Source organism: Balaenoptera acutorostrata, chromosome 1 (assembly GCF_949987535.1).
Source record: "Balaenoptera acutorostrata chromosome 1, mBalAcu1.1, whole genome shotgun sequence".
In the NCBI taxonomy this organism is placed as follows: domain Eukaryota; kingdom Metazoa; phylum Chordata; class Mammalia; order Artiodactyla; family Balaenopteridae; genus Balaenoptera; species Balaenoptera acutorostrata.
Window position 1 is genome coordinate 35392168 of NC_080064.1, and position 16246 is coordinate 35408413.

A 16246-nucleotide genomic window follows, 5' to 3' on the forward strand; every position below is an offset into this window, starting at 1 on the left:
AAAGCAGCAATAGAAAAGCAACTTGTTACATACAGGGTAGCTCCCATAAGATTACTGATGTATTTCTAGGAGAAACTGTACAAACCAGAAGTGAGTGGAATAATACATTCAAGGTGCTGAAAGAAAAAAAGAAACCTGCCAGCCAATAATACTGTATCTGGAAAAACTGTCTTTCAGAATGAAAGACAAAGACTTTCTTAGATAAACAAAAGCTGTGGAAATTCATCCCTACTAGTCCTGCCTTATCAGAAAAGCTAAAGGGAGTCTGCAAGTTGAAACAAAAAAGCATATAAAAATATACAGCTTGTTGGTAAAGATAAAAATATAGACAAATAGAAAATTCTATAATACTGTAGTGGTGTTATGAAAAGCACTTTTAATTCAGTATAGAATTTAAAAGATAAAAGCATAAAACGTAACTATAAAACTATGTTAATGGATACAATTTATATAAAGATGTAATTTGACATCAGTATAAAGTAGGGGTGGAGAGATGCAAAGGAGTTTTGGTTTTTTTTTGAATTTTTATTTTATTTTTTTTTCAGCAGGTTCTTTTTGGTTATCTATTCTATACATATTACTGTATATATGTCAATCCCAACCTCCCAGTTCATCCCACCACCACCGCCCCCCCACTTTCCCCCCTTGGTGTCCATACGTTTGTTCTCTACATCTGTGTTGCTACTTCTGCCTTGCAAACCGGTTCATCTGTACCATTTTTCTAGATTCCACATATATGCGTTAATATTCCATATTTGTTTTTCTCTTTCTGACTTACTACACTCTGTATGACAGTCTCTAGGTCCATCCATGAATCTACAAATGACGCAATTTCGTTCCTTTTTATGGCTGAGTAATATTCCATTGTATATAGGTACCACATCTTCTTTATCCATTTGTCTGTCAATGGGCATTTAGGTTGCTTCCATGACCTGGCTATTGTAAATAGTGCTGCAATGAACATTGGGGTGCATGTGTCTTTTTGAATTATGGTTTTCTCTGGATGTATATGCCCAGTAGTGGGATTGCTGGGTCATATGGTAATTCTATTTTTAGTTTTTTAAGGAACCTCGATACTGTTCTCCATAGTGGCTGTATCAATTTACATTCCCACCAACAGTGCAAGAGGGTTCCCTTTTCTCCACACCCTCTCCAGCATTTGATGTTTGTAGATTTTCTGATGATGCCCATTCTAACTGGTGTGAGGTGATACCTCATTGTAGTTTGATTTGCATTTCTCTAAAAATTAGTGATGTTGAGCAGCTTTTCATCTGTATGTCTTCTTTGGAGAAATGTCTACTTAGGTCTTCTGCCCATTTTTTTATTGGATATTTTGTTTTTTTTAAATATTGAGCTGCATGAGCTGTTTATAAATTTTGGAGATTAATCCTTTGTCCATTGATTCGTTTGCAAATATTTTCTCCCATTCTGAGGGTTGTCTTTTCATCTTGTTTATAGTTTCCTTTGCTGTGCAAAAGCTTTTAAGTTTCATTAGGTCCCATTTGTTTATATTTGTTTTTATTTCCATTACTCTAGTAGGTGGGTCAAAAAAGATCTTGCTGTGATTTACGTCAGAGTGTTCTTCCTGTGTTTTCCTCTAAGAGTTTCATTGTGTCTGGTCTTACATTTAGGTCTTTAATCCATTTTGAGTTTATTTTTGTGTATGGTGTTAGGGAGTGTTCTAATTTCATTCTTTTACATGTAGCTGTCCAGTTTTCCTAGCACCACTTATTGAAGAGACTGTCTTTTCTCCACTGTATATCCTTGCCTCCTTTGTCATGGATTAGTTGATAGGTGCATGGGTTTATCTCTGGGCTTTCTATCCTGTTCCATTGATCTGTATTTTTGTTTTTGTGCCAGTACCATATTGTCTTCATTACTGTGGCTTTGTAGTATAGTCTGAAGTTCGGGAGTCTGATTCCTCTAGCTCTGTTTTTTTTCCCCTCAAGATTGCTTTAGCTATTCAGGGTCTTTTGTGTCTCCATACAAATTTAAGATTTTTTGTTCTAGTTCTGTAAAAAATGCCATTCGTAATTTGACAGGGATTGCATTAAATCTGTAGATTGCTTTGGGTAGTATAGTCATTTTCACAATATTGATTCTTCCAATCCAAGAACATGGTATATCTCTCCATCTGTTTGTGTCATCTTTGATTTCTTTCATCAGTGTCTTATAGTTTTCTCAGTACAGGTCTTTTACCTCCTTAGGAAGGTTTATTCCTAGGTATTTTATTCTTTTAGTTGCAGTGGTGAATGGGATTGTTTCCTTAATTTCTCTTTCTGATCTTTTGTTATTAGTGTATAGGAACACAAGAGATTTCTGTGCATTAATTTTGTATCCTGCAACTTTACAATTAACTTTATTGATTAGCTCTAGTTGTTTTCTGGTAGCATCTCTAGGATTATCTATGTATAGTATGTCATCTGCAAACAGTGACAGTTTTACTTCTTCTTTTCCAATTTGTATTCCTTTTATTTCTTTTCCTTCTCTGATTGCCATGGCTAGGACTTCCAAAAATATGTTGAATAATAGTGGTGAGAGTGGACATCCTTGTCTTCTTCCTGATCTTAGAGGAAATGCTTTCAGTTTTTCACCATTGAGAATGATTTTTGCTGTGGGTTTGTCATACATGGCCCTTATTATGTTGAGGTAGGTTCCCTCTATGCCCACTTTCTGGAGAGTTTTTATCATAAATGTGTGTTGAATTTTGTCAAAAGCTTTTTCTGCTTCTATTGAGATGATCATATGGTTTTTATTCTTCAATTTGTTAATATAGTGTATCACATTGATTGATTTGCATATATTGAAGAATCCTTGCATCCCTGGCATAAATCCCACTTGATCATGGTGTATGATCCTTTTAATATGTTGTTGGATTCTGTTTGCTACTATTCTGTTCAGGATTTTTGCATGTGTATTCATCAGTAATACTGGTCTGTAATTTTCTTTTTTTGTAGTATCTTTGTCTGGTTTTGGTATCAGGGTGATGATGGCATCGTAGAATGAGTTTGGGAGTGTTCCTTCGTCTGCAATTTTTTGAAGAGTTTGAAAAGGATGGGTGTTAGCTCTTCTCTAAATGTTGATAGAATTCACCTGTGAAGCCATCTGGTCCTGGACTTTTGTTTGTTGGAAGATTTTTAATTGCAGTTTCAATTTCATTACTTGTGATTGGTCTGTTCATATTTTCTGTTTCTTCCTGGTTCAGACTTGGAAAGTTATATCTTTCTAAGAATTTGTCCATTTCTTCCAGGTTGTCCATTTTATTGGCATAGAGTTGCTTGTAGTAATCTCTTATGATGCTTTGTATTTCTATGGTGTCCATTGCAACTTCTTCTTTTTCATTTCTAATTTTATTGATTTGAGTCCTCTCCCTCTTTTTCTTGATGAGTCTGGCTAAAGGTTTATCAAGTTTGTTTACCTTCTCAAAGAACCAGCTTTTAGTTTTATTGATCTTTGCTATTGTTTTCTTTGTTTCTATTTCATTTATTTCTGCTCTGATCTTTATGATTTCTTTCCTTCTACTAACTTTGGGTTTTGTTTGTTCTTCTTTCTCTCATTCCTTTAGGTGTAAGGTTAGATTGTTTATTTGAGATTTTTCTTGTTTCTTGAGGTAGGATTGTATTGCTATAAACTTCCCTCTTAGAACTGCTTTTGCTACATCCCATCGGTTTTGGATTGTCATGTTTTCATTTCGTCGTCATTTGTCTCTGTGTATTTTTGATTTCCTCTTTGATTTCTTCAGTGATCTCTTGGTTATTTAGTAATGTATTGTTTAGCCTCCATGTGTTTGTATTTTTAAGTTTTCTTTCCCTGTAATTGATTTCTAATCTCATAGCATTGTGGTCAGAAAAGATTCTTGATATGATTTCAATTTTCTTAAATTTACCGAGGCTTGATTTGTGACCCAAGATGTGATCTATCCTGGAGAATGTTCCATATGCACTTGAGAAGAAAGTGTAATCTGCTGTTTTTGGATGGAATGTCCTATAAGTATCAATTAAATCTCTCTGGTCTATCGTGTCATTTAAAGCTTGTGTTTCCTTATTAATTTTCTGTCTGGATGATCTTTCCATTGGTATAAGTGAGGTGTTAAAGTCCCCCACTATTATTGTGTTACTGTCAATTTCCTCTTTATAGCTGTTAACATTTGTCTTATGTATTGAGGTGCTCCTATGCTGGGTGCATATATATTTATAATTGTTATATCTTCTTCTTGGATTGATCCCTGGATCACTATGTAGTGTCCTTCCTTGTCTCTTGTAATGTTCTTTATTTTAAAGTGTATTTTATCTGATATGAGCATTGCTACTCCAGCTTTCTTTTGATTTCCATTTGCATGGAGTATCTTTTTCCATCCCCTCACTTTCAGTCTGTATGTGTCCCTAGGTCTGAAGTGGGTCTGTTGTAGACAGCATATAGATGCGTCTTGTCTTTGTATCCATTCAGGGAGCCTGTGTCTTCTGGTTGGAGCATTTAATCCATTCACATTTAAGGTAATTATCGATATGTATGTTCCTATTACTATTTTCTTAATTGTTTTGGGTTTGTTTTTGTAGGTCCTTTTCTTCTCTTGTGTTTCCCACGTAGAGAAGTTCCTTTAGCATTTGTTGTAGAGCTGGTTTGGTGGTGGTGAATCCCCTTAGCTTTTGCTTGTCTGTAAAGCTTTTGATTTCTCTGTTGAATCTGAATGAGATCCTTGCTGGGTAGAGTAATCTTGGTTGTAGGTTCTTCCCTTTCATCACTTTAAATATATTGTGCCACTCCCTTCTGGCTTGTAGAGTTTCTGCTGAGAAATCAGCTGTTAACCTTGTAGGAGTTCCCTTGTATGTTATTTGTCATTTTTCCCTTGTTTCTTTTAATAATTTTTCTTTATCTTTAATTTTTGTCAATTTGATTACTATGTGTCTCGGCGTGTTTCTCCTTGGGTTTATCCTGCCTGGGACTCTCTGTGCTTCCTGGACTTGGGTGGCTATTTCCTTTCCCATGTTAGTGAGGTTTTTGACTACAATCTCTTCAAATATTTTCTCGGGTCCTTTCTCTCTCTTCTCCTTCTGGGACCCCTGTAATGCAAATGTTGGTGCGTTTAATGTTGTCCCAGAGGTCTCTTAGGCTGTCTTCACTTCTTTTCATTCTTTTTTCTTTATTCTGTTCCATGGCAGTGATTTCCACCATCTGTCTTCCCGATCACTTATCCATTCTTCTGCCTCAGTTATTCTCCTGTTGATTCCTTCTAGTGTATTTTTCATTTCGGTTATTGTATTGTACATCTCTGTTTGTTTGTTCTTTAATTCTTCTATGTCTTTGTTAAACATTTCTTGCATCTTCTCGATCTTTGCCTCCATTCTTTTTCTGAGGTCCTGGATCATCTTCAGTATCATTACTCGGAATCCTTTTTGTGGAAGGTTGCCTATCTCCACTTCACTTAGTTGTTTTTCTGGGGTTTTATCTTGTTCCTTCATCTGGTACAAAGTCCTCTGCCTTTTCATTTTGTCTGTCTTTCTGTGAGTGTGGTTTTCGTTCCACAGGCTGCAGGATTGTAGTTCTTCTTGCTTCTGCTGTCTGCCCTCTGGTGGATGAGGTTATCTAAGAGGCTTGTGCAAGCTTCCTGATGGGAGGGACTGGTGATGGGTAGAGCTGGGTGTTGCTCTGGTGGGCAGAGCTCAGTAAAACTTTAATCCACTTGTTTGCTGATGGGTGGGGCTGAGTTCCCTCCCTGTTGGTTGTTTGGCCTGAGGCAACCCAGCACTGGAGGCTACAGGCTCTTTGATGGGGCTGATGGTGGACTCTGGGAGGGCTCCTGCGAAGGAGTACTTCCCAGAACTTCTGCTGCCAATATCCTTGTCCCCGCGGTGAGCCACAGCCACCCCCTGCCTCTGCAGGAGACCCTCCAACACTAGCAGGTAGGTCTGGTTCAGTCTCCTATGGGGTCACTTCTCCTTCCCCCTGGGTCCTGATGTGCACACTACTTTGTGTGTGCCCTCTAAGAGTGGAGTCTCTGTTTCTCCCAGTCCTGTCGAAGTCCTGCAGTCAAATCCTGCTAGCCTTCAAAGTCTGATTCTCTGGTAATTCCTCCTCTCGTTGCCAGACCCCTGGGTTGGGAAGCCTGACGTGGGGCTCAGAACCTTCACTCCAGTGTGGACTTCGTGGTATAATTTTTCTCCAGTTTGTGAGTCACTCACCCAGCGGTTATGGGATTTGATTTTATTGTGATTGCGCCCCTCCTACCATCCCATTGCGGCTTCTCCTTTGTCTTTGGATGTGGGGTTTCTTTTGGTGAGTTCCAGTGTCTTCCTGTTGATGATCGTTCAGCAGTTAGTTGTGATTTCGGTGCTCTCGCAAGAGGGAGTGAGCACACGTCCTTCTACTCCACCATCTTGATCCAATCTCAAAAGAGTTTATATATACTATTAAAATTAAATTGTTATCAGCTTAGAACAGGTTATTATAAGATGTTTTGTGTAAGCCCCATGGTAACCACGCACACAAAACCTACCTATGGAAGATACACAAAAGAAAATGAGAAAGGAATCAAAGAATGTCAATGCAAAAAATCAACAACACACAAGAAAGGCAGAAAGAGAGTAAAAGAGGACAAAATAGTCACAAGACAGGCAGAAAACAATGAACAAAATGGCAATAGTAAGTCCTTTCCTTTTAGTAATTACTTTAAATGTAAATGGAGGGACTTCTCTGGTTGTGCAGTGGTTAAGAATCCACCTGCCAGTGCAGGGGACATGGGTTCAATCCCTGGTCTGGGAAGATCCCACATGCTGTGGAGCAACTAAGCCCATGTGCCACAACTACTGAGCCTGTGCTTTAGAGCCCATGAGCCACAACTACTGAGCCCATGCACTGCAACTACTGAGCCCGTGTGCTGTGACTACTGAAGCCTGCACGCCTAAAGCCCGTGCTCCACAACAAGAGAAGCCACCTCAGTGAGAAGCCTGTGCACTGCAACAAAGAGTAGACCCCCTGCTCGTAGCAACTAGAGAAAGCCCATGCGCAGTGACGAAGACCCCGTGCAGCCAAATCAATAAATAAATAAATGTAAATGGATCAACTCCCTAATCAAAAGACATGGAGTGGCTGAATGGATTAAAAAAAAAACAAAACCCTGTACTCATTGTATGCTGTCTACAAGAGATTCATCTTATGTGTAAAGATACACATAGGCTGAAAGTGAAAAGAAGGGAAAATATTCCATGCAAATAGAAACCCAATGAGAGTAGAAGTGGCCATACTATGTCAGACAGAATAGACTTTAGTTAAAAACTGTCACAAGAGACAAAGAAGGACATTATATAATGATAAAAGGGTCAATTCACCAGGAAGATATAACAATTATAAATATACACACAGTTAACATTAGAGCCCTGAAATATATGAACTAAATATTGGCAGATCTGAGGAGAAAAATAGAGAGTAACACAATAATAGTAGGATATTTCAATACCCCACTTTTGATAATGGATAGAACAATCAGAAGATCAATAAGAAAATAGAAGACCTGATCAACACAATAAACCAAACAGACCTAACAAGTATAAACAGAACATTCTATCATGTTCTATCTATTCAACATCAGCAGAATACACATTCTTCTCAAGTACACATGGAACATTCTCCAGCATAGATCATATTAGGCCACAAAACAATCATACCAAGTATCTTTTCTGATTACAATAAAATAAAACTAGAAATCAGTAACAGAAGGAAAATTGGAAAATTCACAAATATGTGGAAATTAAACAAACCACTCTTGAGCGACAAATTGGTCAAGGAAGAAATCATAAGGGAAATCAGAAAATATCTTGAGACAAATGAAAATGAAAACACAACATACTAAAATTCATGGGATGAAGAAAAGCAGTACTAAGAGGCAAGTTTATAGCAGAACATGTGTATACTAAGCAAGAAGAAAGAGCTCAAATCAGCAAACCTAAATTTATACTCTAAGGAACTAAAAAAAAAAAAAAGAACTAAACCCAAACTTATCAGAAGGAAGGAACTAATAAAGATTAGAGCAGAAATAAGTGAAATAGAGATTAGAAAACAATAGAAAAAAATCAACAAAACTAAGAGTTTTAAAAAATATTTATTTAGTTGTGCTGGGTCTTAGTTGTGGCAGGTGGGCTCCTTAGTTGCAGCACATGGGCTCCTTAGTTGCACCTCACTGGCTTCTTAGTTGCAGCTTGCGTGCTACTTAGTTGCAGCTTGCTGGCTCCTCAGTTGCAGCATGCAGGCTTCTTAGTTGTGGCATGAGAACTCTTAGTTGTGGCATGCATGTGGGATCTAGTTCCCTGACCAGGGATCGAACTCTGGTCCCCTGCATTGGGAGCGTGGAGTCTCAACCACTGTGCCACTTAGGGGAAGTCCCTAAGAGCTGGTTTTTGAAAAGAGCAACAAAATTTACAAAACCTTATCTAGACTAAGTAAGAAAAAAAGAGAGGACACAAATAACAAAAATCAGATACGAAAGAGGAGACACTGCAACTTCTGCCACAGAAATAAAAAGACTCATACGAGGCTTTTGTGAACAATTATATGCCAACAAATTGGATAACCTAAAAGAAATGGATAAATTCTTGGAGACATACAATGTACCAAGAATGAATCATGAAGAAACAGAAAATCTGAACAGACCAATAACTACTAAGGAGATTAAATCTGTAATCAAAATGCTCCCAACAACAAAAGGTCCAAGACCAGATGGCTTCAAAGGAGAATTCTACCAAATATTTAAATAAAAATTAACACCAGTCTTTCTCAAATTCTTCAAAAACTTGAAGAGGGAGGGACACATCCAAACTCATTTTATGAGGCCAGCATAACCCTGATACCAAAGCCAGACAGGCATTACAAGAAAACTATAGACCAATATCCCTCATGAATTTGCTGCAGGAATACTCAACAAAATACTAGGAAACTGAATTCAACATCACATCAAAAGTATTATACATCATGACCAAGTGGGATTTATCCCCAGGATACATGATGGTTCAATATATGAAAATCAATAAATGTATATACCACTAATAGACAAAGGACAAGAATCACATGAGCATCTCAGTTGATGCAGAAAAAGCATGTGACAAAATTCTACATCCTATCATGATAAAAACACTCAACAAACCAGGTATAGAAGGAATGTACCTCAACAGATTAAAGGCCATATATGAAAAGCCCACAGGGAACATCACACTCAGTGATGAAAAACTAAAGCTTTTCCTCTTAAGATTAGGAACAAGGCAAGGATGCCCACTCTGAACACTTTTATTCAACATATTACTTGAAGTCCTAGCCAGAAAAACTGGATAGATAGATAGACAGATGGATAGATAGACAGACAGATATAGATAAAAGGCATCCATTGGAAAGGAAGAAGTAAATTTATCTCTGTTTACAAATGAACTGATCTTATATGTAGAAAACCCTGAAGACCACAAAAAAAACTGTTAGAAGTAATAAATTCAGTACAGCTGCAGAATTAAAAAATCAGCATACAAAAATCAGTTGCATTTCTAGAATAATGAACTAACTGAAAAGAAAATTAAGAAAACAATCCCATTTACAATAGCATCAAAAAGAATGAAATACTTAGGAATAAGTTTGACCAAGGAGGCAAAAGACTTATACACTGAAAAAACCAAAACATCACTGAAAGAAATTAGATGCAAATATTGATAAATGAAAGACATCCCATGTTCATATTGGGGAAGACAATATTTTAAAGATGTCTATACTACCCAAAATTATACACAGATTCAGTGCTTTCCCCATCAAAATCCTGACATTTTAAATAGAAATGAAAAAAAAATCCTAAAATTCACATGGAACCACAAAAGATCCCCAAAAGCCAAAGCAATTCTGAGAAAGAAAAACAAAGCTGGAGGCATCACACTTTCTTATTTCAAAATATATTATAAAGCTACAGTAATCAAATAGTAAGGTATTGATATAAAGACAGACACATGGAACAATGGAACATAATAAAGAGCCTAGAAATAAACCCACACACATACAGTCACCTGATCTTTGACAAGAGAGGCAATAATACCCACAGCCAACATCATACTTAATGGTGAGAAGCCAAAAGCATTCACTCTAAGATCAGAAACAAGACAAGGATGCCCACTCTCACCAATTTTATTTGACAGTTTTGGAAGTCTTAGCCACAGCAATCAGAGGTGAAAATAAAAGGAATCCAGATTGGAAAAGAAGTAAAACTGTCACTCTTTGCAGATGACATGATACTATACATAGAAAATCCTAAATGCAACTAGAGATTATCATACTAAGTGAAGTAAGTCAGAAAGAGAAAGACAAATACCATATGATACCACTTACATGTGGAATCTAAAATATGGCACAAATGAACCTACTTACGAAACAGAAATAGACATAGAGAACAGACTTGTGGTTACCAAGGGGGGGGTAGGGAGAGAGATGGACTGGGAGTTTAGGGTTGGTACATGCAAACTATTACATTTAGAATGGATAAACAACAAGGTCCTAATGTATAGCACAGGGAACTACATTCAGTATCCTGTGATAAACCATAATGGAAAAGAATATATAAAAAGCACGTCTCTATGTGTATAACTGAGTCACTTTGCTGTGCAGCAGAGATTGGCACAACATTGTAAATCAACTCTACTTCAATTAAAAAAAAAGGAAAGAAAAGAAAATCCTAAAGATGCCATCAGAAAACTACTAGAACTCACCAGTGAATGAGGTAAAGTTGTCAGATACAAAATTAACATACAGAAATCTGTTGCATTTCTATACACTAACAATGAAATATCAGAAAGAGAAATTAAGGAAACAAGTCCATTTACCACTGTATCAAAAAGAATAAAATACCTAGGAATAAACCTACCTAAGTGGGCAAAAGACCTGTACTCCAAAAACTGTAAGACACTGATGAAAGAAATTGAAGACAACACAAACAGATGGAAAGATATACTGTGTTCTTGGATTGGAAGAAACAATATTGTTAAAATGACCATACTACCCAAGGCAATCTATGGATTCAATGCAATCCTATCAAATTACCAATGGCATTTTTCACATAACTAGAACAAATAATTTAAAATTTGTATGGAAACATGAAAGACTCCAAATAGCCAAAACAATCTTGAGAAAGAAGAACAGAGCTGGAGGAATCACTCTCCCTGACTTCTCCCCTATTACAAAACTACAGTAATCAAAGCAGTATGGTACTGGCACAAAAACAGACATATAGATCAACGGAACAGGATAGAAAGCCCAGAAATAAATGCACACACTTATGGTCAATTAACCTATGACAAAGGAAGCAAGAATATCCATTCAAGAAAAGACAGTCTCTTCAGTAAGTGGTGCTGGGAAAACTGGACAGCTACATTAAGAGAATGAAATTAGAACATGCTCTAACACCATATACAAAAATAAACTAAAAATGGATGAAAGACATAAATATAAGACTGGATACTATAAAACTCCTAGAGGAAAACATAAGTAGAACACTCTTTGACATAAACCACAGCAATATTTTTTTGAATCTGTCTCCTAGAGTAATGGAAATAAAAGCAAAAATAAACAAATGGGACCTTATTAAACTGAATAGGTTTTGCACAGCAAAGGAAACTATAAACAATACGAAAAGACAACCCTCAGAATGGGAGAAAGTATTTGCAAATGATGCAATCGACAAGGGATTAATTTCCAAAATATATAAACAGCTTATATAGCTCAATATCAAAAAACCAAACAATTCAATCAAAAAGTGGGCAGAAGGGACTTCCCTGGTGGTGCAGTGGTTAAGAATCCACATGCCACAGTGGTTAAGAATCTGCCTGCCAATGCAGGGGACGTGGGTTCGAGCCCTGGTCCGGGAAGATCCCACATGCCGTGGAGCAACTAAGTCTGTGTGCCACAACTACTGAGCCTGTGCTCTAGAGCCCATGAGCCACAACTGCTGAGCCTGTGTGCCACAACTACTGAAGCCTGCGTGCCTAGAGCCTGTGCTCTGAAACAAGAGAAGCCACCGCAATGAGAAGCCTGCACACTGCAACAAAGAGTAGCCCCCACTCACTGCAACTAGAGAAAGCCTGTGCGCAGCAACAAAGACCCAACACAGCCAAAAATAAATACATAAATAAAAATTTAAAAAAAAAATGGGCAGAAGACCTAAATAGACGTTTCTCCAAAGAAGACATACAGATGGCCAATGGGCACATGAAAAGATGCTCAACGTTGCTAATTATTAGAGAAATGCAAATCAAAGCTACAATGAGATATCACCTCACACCAGTCAGAATGGCCATCATCAAAAAGGCTACAAATAATAACTGCTGGAGAGGGTGTGGAGAAAAGGGAACCCTTCTACACTGTTGGTGGGAATGTAAATTGGTGCAGCCACTATGGAAAATAGTATGGAGGTTCCTCAAAAAACTAAAAATAAAGATATCATATGATCTGGCAATCCCACTCCTGGGCATATATCTGGAAAAGACAATTCGCAAAGATACATGCACCCCAATGCTCATAACAGTATTATTTATAATAGCCAAGACATGGGAGCAACCTAAATGGCCATCAACAGATGAATGGATAGAGAAGATGTGGTATATATACAATGGAATATTGCTCAGCCATAAAAAGAATGAAATAAGGCCACTGCGTTAATATAGGTGGACCTAGAGATTATCATACCAAGTGAAGTAAGTCAGACAAAGACAAATATCATGTGATATCACTTATATGTGGAATCTAAAAGAATGATACAAATGAACTTATTTACAAAACAGAAATAGACTCACAGACATAGAAAACAAATTTATGGTTACCAAAGGGGGCAGAGCGGAGGAGGGAGGGATGAATTGGGAGTTTGAGATTAACAGTTATATACTACTATATATAAAATAGATAAACAACAAGGACCTACTGTATAGCACAGGAAACTATGTACAATATCTTGTAATAACCTATAATGGGAAAAATCTGAAAAATATATGATATGAATATATGTATGAATCACTTTGCTGTACCCCTGCAACTAACAATGTTGTAAATTAACTCTGCTTCAGTAATAATAATAAAAAGAGAGAGAGCTAAGAATACACAATCGGGAAGGACAGTTTCCTCAACAAATTGTTTTGGAAAACTGGGTATCCACATACAAAATAATGAAATTGAACCTTTATGGATTAAAGACTTAAATATAAGACCTGAAACTGTAAAACTCTTAAAATAAAACATAGGGGAAAAGCCTCTTGGCATTGGTCTTCGTAATTTCTTGGATATGACACCAAAATCACAGGCAACAAAAGCAAAAATAGACAACTCTGACCACATCAAACTAAAAAGCTTCTGAACAGCAAAGGGACACAGTCAACAAAATGAAAATGTAACCTACAGATTGGGAGAAAATATTGCAAACATTATACCTGATAATGGGTTAATATCCACAATATATAAGGAAGCCCTACAGCCCAGTTGCAAAAAAAAAAAACTCAATTAAAAAATGGGTATGGACTTGAATAGACATTTCTACAAAGAAGACATACAAATGGCCAACAGGTATATGAAAAGGTGCTCAACAACACAAATCATCAGGGAAATGCAAATCAAAGCCACAATGAGATGTTACCTCACACCTGTTAGAATGGCCACTATAAAAAAAGAAAATGAGGGACTTCCCTGGTGTCAGAGTGGTTAAGAATCCGCCTGCCAATGCAGGGGACACGGGTTCAAGCCCTGGTCCGGGAAGATCCCACATGCCATGGAGCAACTAAGCCTGTGCGCCACAACTACTGAGCCTGCGCTCTAGAGCCTGCAAGCCACAACTACTGAGCCCGCATGCTGCAACTACTGAAGCCCGTGTGCCTAGAGCCCGTGCTCCACAACGAGAGAAGCCACCACAATGAGAAGCCTGTGCACCACAATGAAGAGCAGCGCCCACTCGCCACAACTAGAGAAAGCCCGTGCGCAGCAACAAAGACCCAACGCAGCCAAAAATAAATAAATAAAATAATTTACATTAAAAAAAAAGTGAGAATGTGGAGAAATTGGAACCCCTGTACACTGTTGGTGGGAATATAAAAATGGTGCAGCCACTGTGGAAAATAGTACAGAGATTCCTCAAAAAATTAAAAATTGAACTATCATATGATCTAGCACTCCCATTTCTGGGCATATATCTAAAATAATTGAAAGAAAGATCTCAAAGAGATATCTACACTCCTATGTTCATTGCAGCATTTTTCACAATAGCCAAGATGCAGAAACCACTTAAATGTCCATTAATGTAGCCTAGATAAAGAAAATGCAGTATATAATACAGTGAAATATTGATCAGCCTTAAAAAAGAAGAAAATTCTGCCATGTGCAATAATATGGATGAACCTTGAGGACATATGCTAGGTGAAATAAGCCAGTCACAGTAGGACAAATACTGCATGATTCCATTTATCTAAAATAGTCAAGCTCATAGAAACAGAGTAGAATGGTGGTTCCTAGGTGCAAAGGAAATGGGAGGTATTGTTCAATGGGTATAAAGTTTCAATCATGCAAGATGAACAAGTTCTAAAGACAAATATAGTGCCTTAGTAACAACAGTACAACATAGTACCTGTACAACACAATGCCTATGGTAACAATACAATTTGTAAGCTTAAAATTTAAGAGGGTGAATCTCATGTTAAATGTTCTTACCACAATAAAAAATAAATAAGATGTACAGATACAGAAAGATCGAAAGTAAAGGAATTTAAAAAGATATCCCAGGCAATTACTTACCAAAAGTAAGCCAGTGTGTAGCTACATTAATATGCGAAATCACAGACTATAAGGGAAAAAGTATTATTAGGGTTAAAAAGGACCACATAATGATGAATTATAATTCATCAGAAACATATAATGATCCTGATGCTATGAGAACCTAGTAAAGCCTCAAAAGTTAGGTGTGGCCTTGTTACTTCTGGGTGGAAGCTCTAAGAATTAGTATGTGCTTTGCCACATGCCCTTGTTTTCCTCCACCATGGCAATCAGGACTGTCCAGATGGTACCTTCTCCATCAGCCTGGGTCCTAGAGTGAGGATAATGAAAATACTACTAGCAATTCATGATGCACATGGAGCATGAGTAAGAAATAAATCTTTAATGGGCTGCTTGTTTTTGACAGCTTTATTGAGGTAAAATCAGCACACAATGAACTACACATATTTAAAGTCTACAATTTGTTAAGTTTTGGCACACATAAGCACCTGTAAAGCCATCACCACAGTCAAGATAATGAACACATCCAATATCCCCCAAATTTCTTCATGTCCTTTGTGATCCTCCCTCTCATCTTCACCCTCTGCTTGCTTCCACGTGACCACTGGATCTGCTGTGGTCATTGTAGATCACTTGCATTTTCTGTAATTTTATATACATGGAATCATACAGTATGTACTCTTGTTTGTCTTTCAATCAGCACAATTATTTTGAGATTCATGCATGCTGTAGGGTTCATAAATAGTTCATCCATACTTATTGTTGAGTTGTATTCTGTCATATAGCTGTACATTTATGTATTTATCCATTCACCCATTGATGGACATTTTGATTGTTTTTGATTGAGAAAGCATAAATAATCCATAAACATTTGAAAAATATTTCCAGTTCATCTGAAATCAGGGAAATGAAAGTTGAAATCATAATAAAATCCAATTACACAGCCACCAAATGCAAAACTTAGATAATAGTGAATGTTAGCTAGAATATGGACTAAAGGGAACTTTCACGTGTTGCTGATATTGGTGTAAACTGGAAAAGTTCCCTAGGAAAATAGTATGTCGTTACCTTAATAAGTTGAACAATGCATACACTCTACAAGCTAGGAATTCTACTATGAGGTATATTTCCTAGAGAAACTCTTGCACATGGGCAGCAAGAGACTTGTAGAAGAATGTTTATAGCTGCATTGCCTATAACAGCAAAACATACAAACAAATGTAACAAAAATGATGGCTTCATCGTTTTGAGATTTATTTATGTTATTGCATGAAGCTGCATTTGATTTTCACCACTCTATTGTATGAATACTGTTGTACTGGGGGAATACCACAACTTATTTACCTATTCTTTTCATTAAAAACACTAAAGCCAGGGCTTCCCTGGTGGCGCAGTGGTTGAGAATCCGCCTGCCAGTGCAGGGGACACAGGTTCGATCCCTGGTCCGGGAAGATCCCGCATGCCATGGAGCAGCTAAGCCCGTGAG

At 37.3% G+C, this 16246-nt stretch overlaps 1 protein-coding gene across 7 annotated transcripts in view; it reads left to right on the plus strand.

Annotated features, from left to right (window-relative positions):
- Positions 1-16246, plus strand: part of ZNF691 (zinc finger protein 691) — an 80962-nt gene that overhangs the window by 16086 nt on the left and 48630 nt on the right. The window lies entirely within an intron of this gene.